The sequence below is a fragment of the Callospermophilus lateralis genome, chromosome 11, assembly GCF_048772815.1.
Source record: "Callospermophilus lateralis isolate mCalLat2 chromosome 11, mCalLat2.hap1, whole genome shotgun sequence".
NCBI classification, from domain to species: Eukaryota; Metazoa; Chordata; class Mammalia; order Rodentia; family Sciuridae; genus Callospermophilus; species Callospermophilus lateralis.
This window is the reverse complement of record NC_135315.1, coordinates 89,057,064-89,071,870: the sequence shown is the minus strand read 5'-3', so window position 1 is coordinate 89,071,870 and position 14,807 is coordinate 89,057,064. Positions and strand designations below refer to the sequence as shown.

Below are 14,807 nucleotides of genomic sequence, written 5' to 3'. Positions count from 1 at the left end.
GTTTTAGTACACTTGTAATAAAACTCCAAGCATGATAGAGAAAAGCTGGTTCTAAAGTTTATGTGGAGATTTAAAGGAATTAGAATAGTCTAAACAATTTTGAAATAGAATAAAATTGGAGGGCTTATACAATCTAGTTTTAACATTCACTATAAAGCTATTGCAGTCAAGACAGGGTGTTATTGCAAAATTAACGGAACACAACAGGAATTCCCAGAAATAGATCCATGCAAAGATAGCCAATTATATTTTACAAAGGCAGAAGGAAAAGTCAGTGGAGTAGGATATTGTTTTTGACAATCTTCACCAACACCTGTTATTATTTCTCTGATGATAACCATCCTAATAGTGATGCCTCTTTATGATTTTGATTTTCATTTCCCTGATGGCTAATGATGTTGAGCATCCTTGTTAGCGATTTTGGTATCTTTTTTGGAAAAATGTCTAGTCTGGTCTAGGGAGAAAAATGAACCTTGACCTAAACTTGTATACAAAGTTTATAACAAAGTTTATTATGAGGTTCTGAACTCAAAATGTACTTAAACTTATAAAATTTTTAGAAGACAAAGGAGAAGATCATCATGATCTTGAATCAGGCAATATTTCCTACATATGACACAAAAATATGGTTCACAAAAGAAAAATATTGATAAAATAGATTTCTCAAAATTAAGAGCCCTTGTTCTATAAAATATTATTAAGAAAATGAAAAGATACCTTACAGACAGGAGGAAATTATTTGTAAAATATATATCTGATATTAGGTATATCCAAAATACATAACAATTCTAAAAACTCAATAAGAAGACAAAAAAGAAAAATTAACAAGGGACATTTGGACTAATGGACTTTTCTAAAAAGAAAATGCCAAATAAGTACAGGAAAATATAATCAGTATCATTAGATGTTGGGAAAATGTTTTACCATGAGCGCCACTTTACATTTATGATAGTGGATAAAATCAAAGGGATTGACACTATTTTCTTTCTGTGTTGATGAAGGTGTGGAAGAACTAGGTCCCTCCTGTTAGAAGGAATGTAAAATGATACAAGCACATTGGAAAACACTTTGGCAATATCTTAAAGTCAAATAAAGACAAATGACCCAATTGAAATTGTCGAAGGTTTCAGTTAGGCATTTTTCCAAATAAGGTATGCAAAGATAAGCAATGATATGCAAAGATATGCAAATGATATGCAAATAATAATAAGCACATAAAAAGATGCTTTAACATTAGGGAACTAAAAATCAAAACCACAGTGATGAACAGTTCACATGAATGAACTCTGAAAATATTATGCTATGTAAAAGAGGCCAGACAGAAAAGATTTATATATGAAATGTAAATATGACATGTCCAGAATAGGTAAATCCACAGAAACAGAAAGTAAATTAGGGTTCCCATGAGATGTGAGCACAGGTTTTATGGTGACTGCTGTGGAGGATGAAGTTTCTTTTAGGGTGATTAAATGTTCCAGAATTAGACAGTAGTGATGCGTGCACAATTTTGCAAATATCCTAAATAACACTAAATTGTCTACTTTGAAAGAGTGAACTTCAGGTATGTGAATTATATCACATTTTTTTTGGCGGGGGGGGGGTGGTCCTGGGGATTGAACATAGGACCTTGCACATGAGAAGTGGGCACTCTACCTCTGAGTTACATCCTAGACCTACATCTCAATTTTTAGAAAAAGTTAAACATATGCCCTAGAATTCTATTAGTATCATTGATGAGAAATTAACTATGTCCACATAGGACTTATATGTATTCTAGCCAAAAAAGTGGAAAAAACCTAAATAATCAAGTGGTCAATACATAAATGCATTGTAGTATACTCATGCAATGTACTACTACTACTAAACAATAAAAAGGAATAGAGTACAGATACATACTACAACATGAGTGAACCTCAGAAACATTATACTTAGTCAAAGAAACCAATCAAATAAGACTACATATTATATGGTTGTATTTATACAAAATTTCTAACAAAAGCAAATTATGGAGATAGTAAGTAGTATGTGGTTGCCAAGAGCTAGGTATGGGAGCAGGCAGTGACTGCAAACAAGCATAAGGAAACCATTAGGACTGCTACAGGTATTCTAAAAATGCATTTTGGTGCTCTCTGCATGAGTAAAAATTTCTAAAACTCAAAGAGTAAAAATTAAGTGTATAGTAAGAATTATACACTTAAAATGGCTGAATTTTATGGTATGTGTATTGTAGTTCAATAATGCTACGGGGAAAAAAGAACCTTATGAGATAGTTACTGCTATTATCACCATTTTGGCAATTAGGAAACTCAACAAAAATAACAGCTACAATTTAAAACAATTTAAATGACACATATTTGTACATATTAGGGGGTACAGTATAATAATTCAACATAATGATCAAATAAGGGTAATTAGCATTTCTATGACTTAAAACTTTCATTTCTATGTTGGGAAACACCGGGTTCCTCTAGTTATTTTGAAATATATCAAGAATTATTTTAGACTACAGTTATTCTATTACACTACAGAACACAAAAAATAATTACTCATACCTATCTCTTGATACCTGTTGTGTGACTTGTTTCTCTCCCTCTTCCCCTTGCCTTTCCTAGTCTCTATAGACCACTAATCTACCTCCTTCTCTAGAATTAATTTAACAGAGATATGATTTCATCCCAGTATAATTTGCTTACTGGAACAGTACTGGGCAGCTGGGAGGAATTTAAACCAGTGGTTATCTAACTCCAAAATATTTGTCTGGTATCACCATTTCTCATGAAAATGGATTCTTCTTTTAAATATGACATTTTCCCCATGTTATAAAGACTGGCCTTTTTATATTAAAAATACATGATTGTAAAACAGCTAAAAGGTATATGCTTTCTAATGATCTCTCCTCTTCCAAGTTCCACAGTTGCTATAAAAGAAAATATGTCCTTCTGATAGCTGTGTCTTCAGAGAGTTCTGTGCTAACAGACTGTGCTGACACTACTGAGGGTCAGGTAGGCACAGCTACCCTTCCATCCAAACACAAATATGTATCACTTCTTCAAGATTACAGAAATGTATATGCATTTTATATTCTTAATTATATAATCAAATCCCTGCTTAGAGGTCAACTTACTCTAGTCCCTTTAATCTTATTTCTAGAAGAGTCTCTGTAGCCATGACTAATCTTTGTTCATGCTTGTCAACTTGCAAGATTCTGACAGTTTTAAGCAATGCAGTCCATGCTGCTCAAGCAGTAATTTTTCAAATAGTGGAAGAAAGAAAAGGAGATGAAGGGAGAATAAATGTTTGTGAAAAGAATGGTTCATCTCTTTTGGGAATGCTGTTCGGTTTGTCATTGTCAAAGAGGAAGTGAGTCAAGAAATGTAAACACTTGACAGTAGTAAAATTATTTGGGTTTAAATTGATGTCCCTGAGAAACATTTGCTATTGTTTTTCCCTGAAATTATAGTTAATGGCCTGTTTGCCATTTTGGCAATTTAAAGCTAAGGAATATGGCCACCTATGACAAAATTGGTAATCACTAATGGTACTTGTTATGGTTTAGATATTAGGTGTCTGCCAAAAGCTCATGTGTGAAATAATGCAACAACATTCAGAGGTGAAATGATTGGGTTATGAGAGTCTTAACCCAATCAGTGAATTAATTCCCTGATAGGATTAACTGAGTGGTAACTAACCATGGGCAGGGTGTGGCTGGAGGAGATGGGTCATGGGTGTGTGTGTGTGTGCCTTTGGGTATGTATTTTTTAATTGGCAAGTGGAGTCTCTCTGCTTCTGATCATCATGTGAGCAATTTCCCTCTGCTACACTCCTCCACCATGATGTTCTGCCTCACTTTGAACCCCAAAGAATGGAGCTGGCTGTCTGTGGACTGAGACCTCTGAAACCATGAGCCCCCAAATAAACTTTTCCTCCTCTAAAATTGTTCTCATCAGGTCTTCTAATCACAACAGAATAAAAAAAAATGACTAAAACGGTACTCACACAGCTAAATTGGCATCTAGTGAAGTTACCTCCAGTACAACACTCCCATTTTATTATTAAAAGAAATATCAAAACATACAAACATTTAAAAAAAATTTAAAGACAATTTAAAAAACCACAATTTACAACTAGGATTAATGCCAGGGTCCAGAAGTTTTTCTGGGCTACAACTTTGCTGAGTGCAATGCACACTGACACACTCTGTTGGTACACCTGCCTGCTTGAAAGTGCGGGCAAGAACCCCTCCCACTGTCCAAATCATGGACCAGAAATGCAAGCCTGACCAAACAGAAATCTGTGCAACTGTCTGTGTGACATGTGGAGCTGGTTTCTGTAGCAGCTGAAGTCAGTCATCTGACCCATTCAGACACTGTAACTCCTGGGAAATAACTGGCTAGAGAGGAAGGTGATGTGGCAAGAGCAGAAGATTAGGTGTATCAAAGTGGATTATGACAACATCAGTGCTCTAAATAATGTTGTAAGAGAAGAATGAGAGGGCTGGGGATGTGGCTCAAGTGGTAGCGCGCTCGCCTGGCATGCGTGCGGCCTGGGTTCGATCCTCAGCACCACATACAAACAAAGATGTTGTGTCTGCCAAGTACTAAAAAATAAATATTAAAAAATTCTCTCTCTCTCTCCCTCTCTCTCTCACTCTTTCTTTAAAAAAAAAGAGAAGAATGAGACATGAAAAACCTTTGCAGAAGTGCATTTTGGGGTGTTTGGCAAAATAAGGGAAGCTATCATTTCAGTCAACTAGTTCCCAATAGATGAAAATACACTAGGTTATGAGAAATGATTCTGGATGGAGTACATGAATTTATAGTTCACTTATAATCTGATGAGGAATTCAAAGAACACTGGGCCAAAGGTAATTTATATACTGTTTCCACTGGCAAACACTAAGACTGAATATTTTCTCACAAAAACTAAGGTAAAGGCAAAATGTCTGTTATCACTACTCTTTTTCAACATAGTACTTGAAGTACTAGCCAATGCAAGAAGTCAAGAAAAAAAAGAATGGAATACCAATTAGAAAGGAAGAAAGAAATTATCTATTTAGGTGACAGGACTGCTAGTACAGAATCCCAAGGAATTTTTGAAAACATTCCTAGAATCAATAAGTGTAAAGTGTAAAGCTGGAGAATACAAATTCAACGTACAAAAACTAATTGTATAAACAGTGTGAATTACACAAAAACCAAAGATATAATGTCATTAAAAATTACTTAGGTATGAATCAAAAATGAAATATATTTACATCTAAAATACATAGTACTTGTATGCTGAAAATTACAAAACAAACAAGAATTCAGAGATCTAAATAAAATGGAGAGAAAGAAATCTATGATCTAAATAAAATGGACAGACATATTGAGTTCATGTTTTGGAAAACTCAATGAAGTTTGATTTATTGACTCTTCCCAAATTTATCTATAGGTTAAATAATTTCTAACAAGATGTAAACATGATTACTCTAAAATTTGTAAGGAAAGGTAAAGGACTAGAGCCGCTAACACAAGTTTGGAAAAGAAGAACAAAATTGAGTGAGTCACATTAATTTCAAGTATTTAGATATACAGTTTACTACCAAGTTCTCTGCACATGTTCATTTACCACATCTCCCTTATTCATAGGTTTCCACTGTATCTATCATCATCCAAAGTACATGTATGAAGACACGAATTGGTGTCAACATACTTTATATACAACCAGAGATACGAGAAATAGTGCTGTATACATGTAATAAGAATTGTAATGCATTCCGCTGTCATTTATTTTAAAAAATTCAATAAAAAAAGAAAAAAGTTAGTGTGGAATTAACGCAGAAAATGTATCTTAGCATCTATGAATAGGAAATGGTTATTTCAGTTATTTACTTCTGTGGAAGAACCTACCCCAATATTTAGAGTAACCACCAATTTTGGATGCTCGTATATTTTGTAGATAAGAGATTCAGAGAAAATGCAGCAGGGATATCTCTCCCCAGAACCTCAGCTAGGGTAACATGAATAGCTGGGGTGTCTCAAGACAGGATAAGGCTGTCTATTACTCACCTGGACAGTTCTATTTGTACATACAAGTAGAAAAATGTGCTTTTTTTATATGCCCTCCTAAGGAGACAAAATGCTAACATAGCAAGTATTTCACGTTTTCCCCTCTTCTCACCTTCTGGGTAGGTGATTCCTCACTGTGGAGAACCCTTTGCTCTGTCTCACCTCCATTATTTTCTCCAGAGCCTTTTAGAATATACATATCCCATTATTATATTTATTTCAATTTGTAGGAAGTTTTGTTTTTAGAAAAAAAGTAATAACTCTTGGAGATGCTAGATAGTACACTGATTATATAAATCTCACATTGACCACTGAGAACTAAGAATAAGCATCAAATTGAATTGGTGGTATAAGTATTAAAATGAGTTGGTGGTTGGGTTGGGACAATGATGACAACAAAAAATTAAGAGGCAAAGAAAGTGACAAAAAGTTGAATAGGATACCAAAGGCAACAAACACTATGCTAATAAGCATGATAAAGATAAGCTCTTTATATACCACAAAACAATTTCTTTATATACCACTAAACAATTATAACTATGTAGTTTATTATTGTTTATTAGAGATGTGGACTCTGAGGTTCCCAGAGAGTATTTGGTTTACTCTGAGCAGCATAACAAGTAAATGTCCCAGGGATCTGGGATCAGAACCCAGCAGCTGGTCCCTGAGTCTATGTTCTTTCTAGTCTGTCTGTCTCACTGCCTCACTAAAACCTCACCTATCCAACAGTTTTGCTTGTGCTACCTCTGCACTGTGCTACCTCCTCAGAGGGCAACTAAAATATTTCCAATCTATTTCAATAGCCCTAATATAATTTAAGTCTACAAACATCCCAGCAGGCTGGAATTACTCCCCTCCCCGAATCCTGCACCAGAAGCCCATAGGCAGAATCAAACCCATCATTTAAGTGGGGGAAAAAGTGTTGGAAAAATATGAAACCAATGCTGGCATGGCTGTTTCCCAGAGAAAACCTGGAACCCAGCATTCAAGTACATTGCAGAATACTGTTCCTACCAGCTGTGTTTCCATTTTAGACACCATTTGTGGGAAATATTTGTTACAGTCTTCCATTTCCTCTGTGCAAAATCAGAGAAAATTGAGAAATGCCAAATTTCATTGTCTTCAAAAATCCTGTCATGGAGTAGCTCAGCTTTCACACACTATTCTCTGAAGACATTATTGATGTTCTGCCAAGTTGATGGAGTAATATAATTTGCTAGCAGGAAAAAGTTCTGGCAAGCAGAATTGTGTTCATTAGAGGAGTATCTTTACATACCTTGTTCCATTTCCATTACTTTTTAAACTCACATATCATGCTATAGGCAGAAACATTGCCCTGCTATGCACTGGATATTCAGTATTTTTATAGTTAGAAGGACTTGCACAAATTACAGTTATTCTTTCTAAAACAAATCAAAACAAAACAAAGCAAACAAACAAACAAAAAACAGGCAGGGAAGGGTATCTCATTTTTGCTGCTAGAGAAACAAACCTGGTTTCCCCCTCTGAAGTTCTATGTGGCTGTTAATCACATGTAGTTTCCATAACTTTGGACTCTTAAGTTCCTACATGGGCAATCTCTTCCATGGTTAACTCATCAAGCAGAGTCCCAGTGATGAGCAGCTCAAATATCTGAAATAAGCATCATTTGTCTTCATTCTCCTCTCACCCCTCTTATTTCTGGACAACTTTCTTTTTCACTTGGGTAGAAGGACTCACCAATGGCCTTATCACTGATGTCTCACAAATGCTGCCTTCACCAGAGCACCTTTCCCCATAATTCCAACTTCACTCTGTCAAAACTTCCAGGCCTCCTTTAGAAAAGTATAATCAGTCTTATTAGATTCATTTCAGCTGTTAATTATTGATAATTTCAGAGATGAAATTCACTTACTTTTTTTGGTACCAGGATTTGAATCCAGAGGCACTAGACCACTGAGCCACATCCCCAGCCCTATTTTGTATTGTATTTAGAGACAGGGTCTCACGGAGTTGCTTAGGGCCTCACCATTGTTGATATTGGCTTTGAACTCGTGATTCTCCCATCTCACCCTCCCAAGCTGCTGGGAATACATTGTCTTCAAAAATCCTGCACCACCATGCCCAACTTGTAATTGCATTTTGAAAAAGAAAATTTTATTAAAAGAATTTTTAATGGGTAAAATTTGAAACATGTAATACATTTCCATAAATGGGAGGAAAATATATTTTGGGACACAAGTACTTCACAGGATTTTGAAAACCTGACCATAGAAAGCTGAGTTTCACATGTAAGGTAGTTGACAATCAATTGCTGTCAACTTTTGGGGTGAAAAATAGTACAGATCACACACTCAAGCTTGCTACTGAAATGTCCACGAAATTGCTTAGTTCTTTGAAGCAAATGTCAGAAGGGCTTGAAAACACTGGACAGACTCCACCACAGTGAACAGGAAAAGGTGAAAGGGGTGTAAGCATCCTCCAGGCATTTCTTATATTTTTTAATATCTTTGTATCTGGAAGGATTTGTGCTATGAGATCTGATGTCTGCATTCTTCTACCTCTATTAACCTTTCATATGACTAGGGAGGTCAGGTGATATTCTTGGCATATGACTACACAGTAAAGGGGTAGGTGTTCTCTGCTTTTAATGATTAAACAAATCATACACTCTTTACAGCTAGGAAAAAAAACAGAGATCACCTGTGTCAACCCTGTCATTTTATGGATGATGAAGCAGTCTACCAAAGTTGCCCTAGGTCCATCTAGCCTATGAAGCAAACTCCATGTCCTGCAGATCTAGCATAATGCTTGAAACACAAAAGGTGCTTAGTGTGTTTGCTAAACTAGTGGCTGTATTCCTGACATCTGCTTCTGGTTGTGTGTTCTTTTTATCATTCCTCTTGTTTAGTTCTTGTCTCCAGGGGAGGGGGGAATTATAGGTTAAATATTAAAGTCCAGAATAAGGAAACAGTCCAACTCACTCAGGTTGTTATCCTAATTTTTTGTCAAATAGTGTATCTTTTATTACTACCCATGGCTTTTAGAAACTGGGCCTACTCTTGTTTTTTCTTTTTTTTTCCTTTTTTTTTTTTTTTAGTTGTAGATGGACATAATACCTTTATTTATTTATCTTTATCTGGTGCTGAGGCTCAAACTTAGTGCCTCAAACATACTAGGCAAGTGGTCTACCATTAAGCCACAACCCCAGCCCCTGGGGCTACTCTTTCATCCTTTCAGGAGGAAGTTTAGACAAGGATTGAGAGGATGGTGCTCAGAGACGCATTACCTAAGTTCCTCTATCATGGAAATACCCTCAAAGGTGAGGTCAAGAGTGCATTGAGGGCTGGGATTGTGGCTCAGCTGTAGAGCACTCGCCTAACATGGGCAGGACCTGGGTTCGATCCTCAGCACTACATAAAAATAAAGGCATTGTGTTGTGTCTATCTACACCTAAAAAAATAATATTAAAAAAAGAGTTCCACTTGAAATATGGCACAAGGAGCTACTGGAGTCCAGAAGGTCTGTAGATGACCTCCTAATTAAAAGTAAGTTTGACAAGGTACCCTGTGGCATTAGGTCCAGTTCATTATAATGTGCCATCTTCTTGGACCTGAATACCTTTTGATCTAAGTCCTTTTAAAGGTATTTTCAGAGGCAGCTCCCTAATGAAGCAAATGCTCCTATCACCCCTCATCCATAAATTGGGATCACCCCTCATCTACAAACAAGAGATGACCTCAAATCCTTGGTGTTGACCTTTGAAGATTATGTTTATTTATATTCACATATGGTCTACATACTGGACATTTCATTAACATTGAATATTGGCACCAGGCAATTTCATAAGCTCTATATTTTCCCATTTTTATCATTTTCCAATTCCACTCAACACTGATAGTTGTCTTCTCTTAGCTGTTCTCAAATCCCTCCTGGCACCAAGATGCTCTGTGGTTAATGAATTTCCCTGCTCACAGTTTAGGACTTCCTAGATGAAAAGCATTGCTCCATGTCTATTAACCAAAGAAAAACCCAACTTTAATGTGGCATGCTACTCTATGAGAGACACACTAAGAAAATGAGTTTATTTGTTTCTTTATTCAACTGATTACAAAGATTTAGGGGCTGAGGTTGTAGTTCAGTGGTACAGCACTAGACTTGCACATGTGAGGCACTGGGTTTGATCCTTAGCACCACATAAAAATAAACAAACAAAGATATTCTGTCCATCTACAATGAAATTTTTTTTAAATAAGAAAGTTTATAAAATTCTGGGTATAAAATAAGGATTATATACTGTAGTGACAAGTGAACAGCAGGACACCCTATATGCTGGATTAGTTGGGACACATCAGACAGGACCCACTCTTACCACTTACTCATGCATGAGGTCCAGGAGAGGGAGAGCCTCAGGGTCAGGGTAAGTTTTAGTAAAGTTCAAGTGCAGGATCTTGGTCTTGAAAATGATTGTACTTTCTATACCAGCACCTAGTAATGTGAATACTTTCAGGAAATGAGAGAAAGCCACAAGCACATAAAGAAAAAGTCTCTTTCAGCTAGAGGGGTAGTCTTATTTTTGAAGCCACAGGCTAGCTTCCACAGAAGGTGAGTGACTCTGTGATTCTTTGGTCTGTTACTTGAATCTTTTGCGAGGACACTGCTAGTTTGGGGAAAGATGGTCTCACATTTTTCTGGGTCAGCCAAAAGCTGAAACTCAGCTGCAGGACCAAATCTTAATCCAAAGCTCTGGATGGCACTCTGTTTTAGCTCATCATTATGTCCATTATTTCCTGTTATGAAATAAGTGATTTTTCCACTATGCTCTACATTCCCAAGAAAACTATATTTTTTCAGTTGAAAAGTATTACACTTACCTCGAAAACCCAGGGAAAATAAAATCAGATGATGTAAATAACTCCTTTCTGTAATTATGACTGCGGATTTGGTCCTTCTCATAGAAATGAAGCATGGGAGATAGGGAGCAGAGAGAAGGCTTCAGGTGAGCTCACCCAGGCTGTATGTCTACAGTAAGTGGTATCATGAGAAAGTTTCACCCCTACTAGACAAGTCATTCTTCCCTGGTATCTGAGATCTCAGTCATTTCCTCAATCTGGCTACCTTCTTCCTCATCCACAAGGGATGACTTTACTAAACAACTTTGGGCATTTTATGGAGAGTGAAATCAGCTGGGGAGAAGACAGCATGTTATTTCACCTAGGAAAAGAGGTCTGGCAAGCACAGTGAGAGTCTTTTCAAATCCCTCTCAGGCACCAAAGTACTACTTACAATGCTTATTAATGCAATGGATTGGTTTATCCTGCTAAGCTCCACAGCACTGCAAAATAGCATATGGAAATGGGAGGAGTCCCAAACTCAGGGCACGGTGACACTGTGTCTCTGTCAGTAACCAAGGTTTATGTACTTACTGTCTGTGTTTTTCTTGAGTGGGGCTGTGGAGCAGGGCTCTGCCAAATGGATTACTGTTTTCTCTAGGTAATGAGTTTATCCATTTTTTAAGAAAGAAATGGAGAGAGGGAGGAAGGGATGGGGGACTTGTGTGCACTCATATGAGCATCAGTAGGCATTTGATCCACAGAAATTCAATTTATTAAACAAAAATCCTGGTCATTTTTAGCTTCCAGCCAGTTTCTGATGCCCAGAGATTAAATGTGTTTGGAAGACACTGAAGAAGCCCAAGCTGAGGGGCTTTTGCAGGACAGCCAGCCCCTTCCACCTGACCACCTGACTTCCTCCCCTTCCCTCTCACTTCTCTCTAGAATCCCTTTCCTTTCTTTCTCCTTTATGGGCTCTCCTCTCATACTTTCTAGTTTTCACTGTCACAGAATCACTGGATATTTTGTGTGTGTGAGTGGTATATGTAAATTCCTACACAAAAGGGTGCACATGGACTTCTGCTTATGTCATTTTTCTGAACATGCTCTCTTTCTGAACACAGATAAGAAGACTGACCATGTCCTAGGAGCTTCATGGTAGTTTATATGTTCATCTTTTTCTTCAGGGGATATTTATTCAAGTTCTCACAATTTGCCAATTTCTCTTCTCAATAATCACTGACTTTTGATGTTCCATTTGTTTTACATCTAGGGAGGTGTCAGGATAATGATGAATCTACCAACATATCTGACAGCCATGACTTCATTAATATCTGTTTTGTTGAACAGACAAAATTGTCTATAGTTAATATATGTCCTCTTTGTAAACAATGGCCCTAACAGCAGCTGTTGGGCAGGAGCAACCTGCAGGATTTGAGAGCATGGGAGGCAGGTTCTTCGAAAAGAAACCAAAGTTCAAAGACTGTGAAACCCTCTCAGGATCCCACACTGGCTTCACGTGTTCATCCTGATAGCTTCTGCCACCCAGGACCAAAATGATGACACGATTCACTCCCATAGTTGTAAGACTTGTTAAAAGTAATATTCCTGGATTAAGACTTGACTTCCAGAAGCATAGCCTCATGCCCACCCCCCCACTGTATACATGGCCAGCCCCTTCCACCCAATGTAAATTCCTACCCAAAAGGGCGCAACTAAATATATATATATATATATATATATATATATATATATATATATATATATGTATATATATATATATATATATATATATGATGGACACAATACTTTTGTTTTATTTATTTATTTTATGTGGTGATGAGGATCCAACCCAGTGCCTCCCATGTGCTAGGTAAGTTCTCTATCACAGAGCCACAACCCCAACCCCCCTGCCCCACTGCACTTCTAGTCAGAAAATATCTTCTTCCTTCTGAAGTCTTACTTGTGCACTTGCCTAGGGCACAGACTCTGTGGCATTAATCTGTCCAGCTTTCCAGTTGAGACTCAGGATAGGTTTAAAATGGTCACAACACTTTCTCTCTACCAGCTTTACAGCTTGCTTTCTGAATGCCACCCAGAGGTGTACATCTCATGTCACCCCTCAGCAACATGCACCAGAGCTTCCCATGGCCTCCAAATAACCCCTATTAGCATTCATGAGAAGAACATCCAATCCCTGCTCTGCCCCACCCATTCCTGTCCAGTGCCCCCTGCACCCCTCCCCTGCCCTACCTCCATAGAGCTGTGCTCTGCAGTGACTACCCATATAGCTTAGAATGATATGCAGACCTCGAACCATGGCCAACAAGCCCCATGTGACCTGGTTCTGCCTGCCTCTGTCTCTTATGAGTGCACAGAATTTTATTCCTACTAATACTTTTGTCCTAAAATCTGCATAATTTGATAAAGATGATGTTAGCCCAGTTTTCTTCTGGTTAATGTTCTCTTAATATATCTATTTCCATCTCATTATTTTTAATCCCTTGGTGTGGTTTTCTTCTAAAGCAGTGTGTGACTCTCCTTCATTCCTTTCTTACCTGTTAATCTGTCTTAATATTTAAATCTATTATTTAATCATAATCTACATACATTTATGACAGTATATGTGGATTCATATTGTCTTTATCATTTTTTGTCTAGAATTTCAGTTTTGGTATAAGTTCAATTTTTGGTCTAAACATGGGAAGAACAGTTATTACATTTAGGTTCAATTGTAAGTTCTGTTTCCTGACATTTCAACAATTTCTATATTCACCGTCATTCTATGAATCCTACAACTTCTCTGAATTTTACTGTTCTTCTTGCAATAATCATTCTTTAATAATTCTCTTAGCAAGATTCTGTGTATGTCTTAAAATTTCTTCATATCACCCTCACTCTTGAAAGAGAGTCTAGCTACAGCCAGAATTCTTGCTTAACAATTATTTTCTTCAAGTCACTGAGGACATTCTCCTATGGGCTTTGCCATCCAGTCACTGGGTGGCAGCTGAGAAAACTGAAGTTGGGCTGTCTGTCTGTTTGTCCTCAGTGTTCTAAAGCTTCAGTGCTCCTATGCATGCCTAGGGCTTTTTTAGGGTCCCTACCCTAAAAAGTTACTTGGCAATATGCTTGAACTGGAGAGCTCATGTCTTTTATGAACTATGGAAAATTAAAAATGTGCTCATCATTTGTTCTATTCTTTTGTCAGGAATCTCTTGTTAAAAGTTTTTTGGAAAGTCTCAAATGTCCGTCATGCCTTTTAATTGCTCTTTCATAATTTTTAAAAATTTATTTTTCTTCCTGAGATGCATTATGGGTAAATTCTTCTAGTACTATCTTTTAATTCAATATATTTTATTGGCTTTTTATTTCAGTAGCAATAGCTTTATTTCTAAGATTTCCAATTGGCTCTGTTCCTATTCTCCATTTCCCATTTCATGTGTGTTTCTTCTGCCCCAGAGGACACTGTTTCTCCTTTATTTTTTTTAAGGTTTTAAAATATATTTAAAACTTTTATTCTATCATTTTATTACTGTATGGTGTAAATTATCCTTTGTTTGTGGATTTCATTGGTTCTCTGTTTTGATACTCTGTTTACTCATCTTGAACAGAATCTTAAATGATGGGTCAGTGATTCTACTCTTGATGACAATAATTTTGAAAAATCCAGTCACTGAGCCAGGAGGTGGTTTGGCTCTGGCCCTGGTCAGGATCTTGTGTCTGGGATCCTAACCCTCAACACACACGAGTTTTATTTAAGCCACTGCTCTAGGCACTCAGCAGCATCCTGCTAAGAGGAAGAATGGCCCTCTCATTTATGAACAGTCCTGGTTTTAAGAACCTTACTCTACTTCCCACTTCATAGAGTGGCCCTTGTCACAATGCAGAAGCCAAATTGCCAGCCATTCTGCCAGCCTTATCTCAGAGCCAGGGCACAGGGGCATTT

The 14,807-nt window shown here is 37.1% G+C and overlaps 1 pseudogene; it reads right to left on the bottom strand.

Moving 5' to 3' along the window:
- Positions 1–14,807, bottom strand: part of LOC143410661 (histone-lysine N-methyltransferase SMYD3-like) — a 100,125-nt pseudogene that overhangs the window by 25,662 nt on the left and 59,656 nt on the right.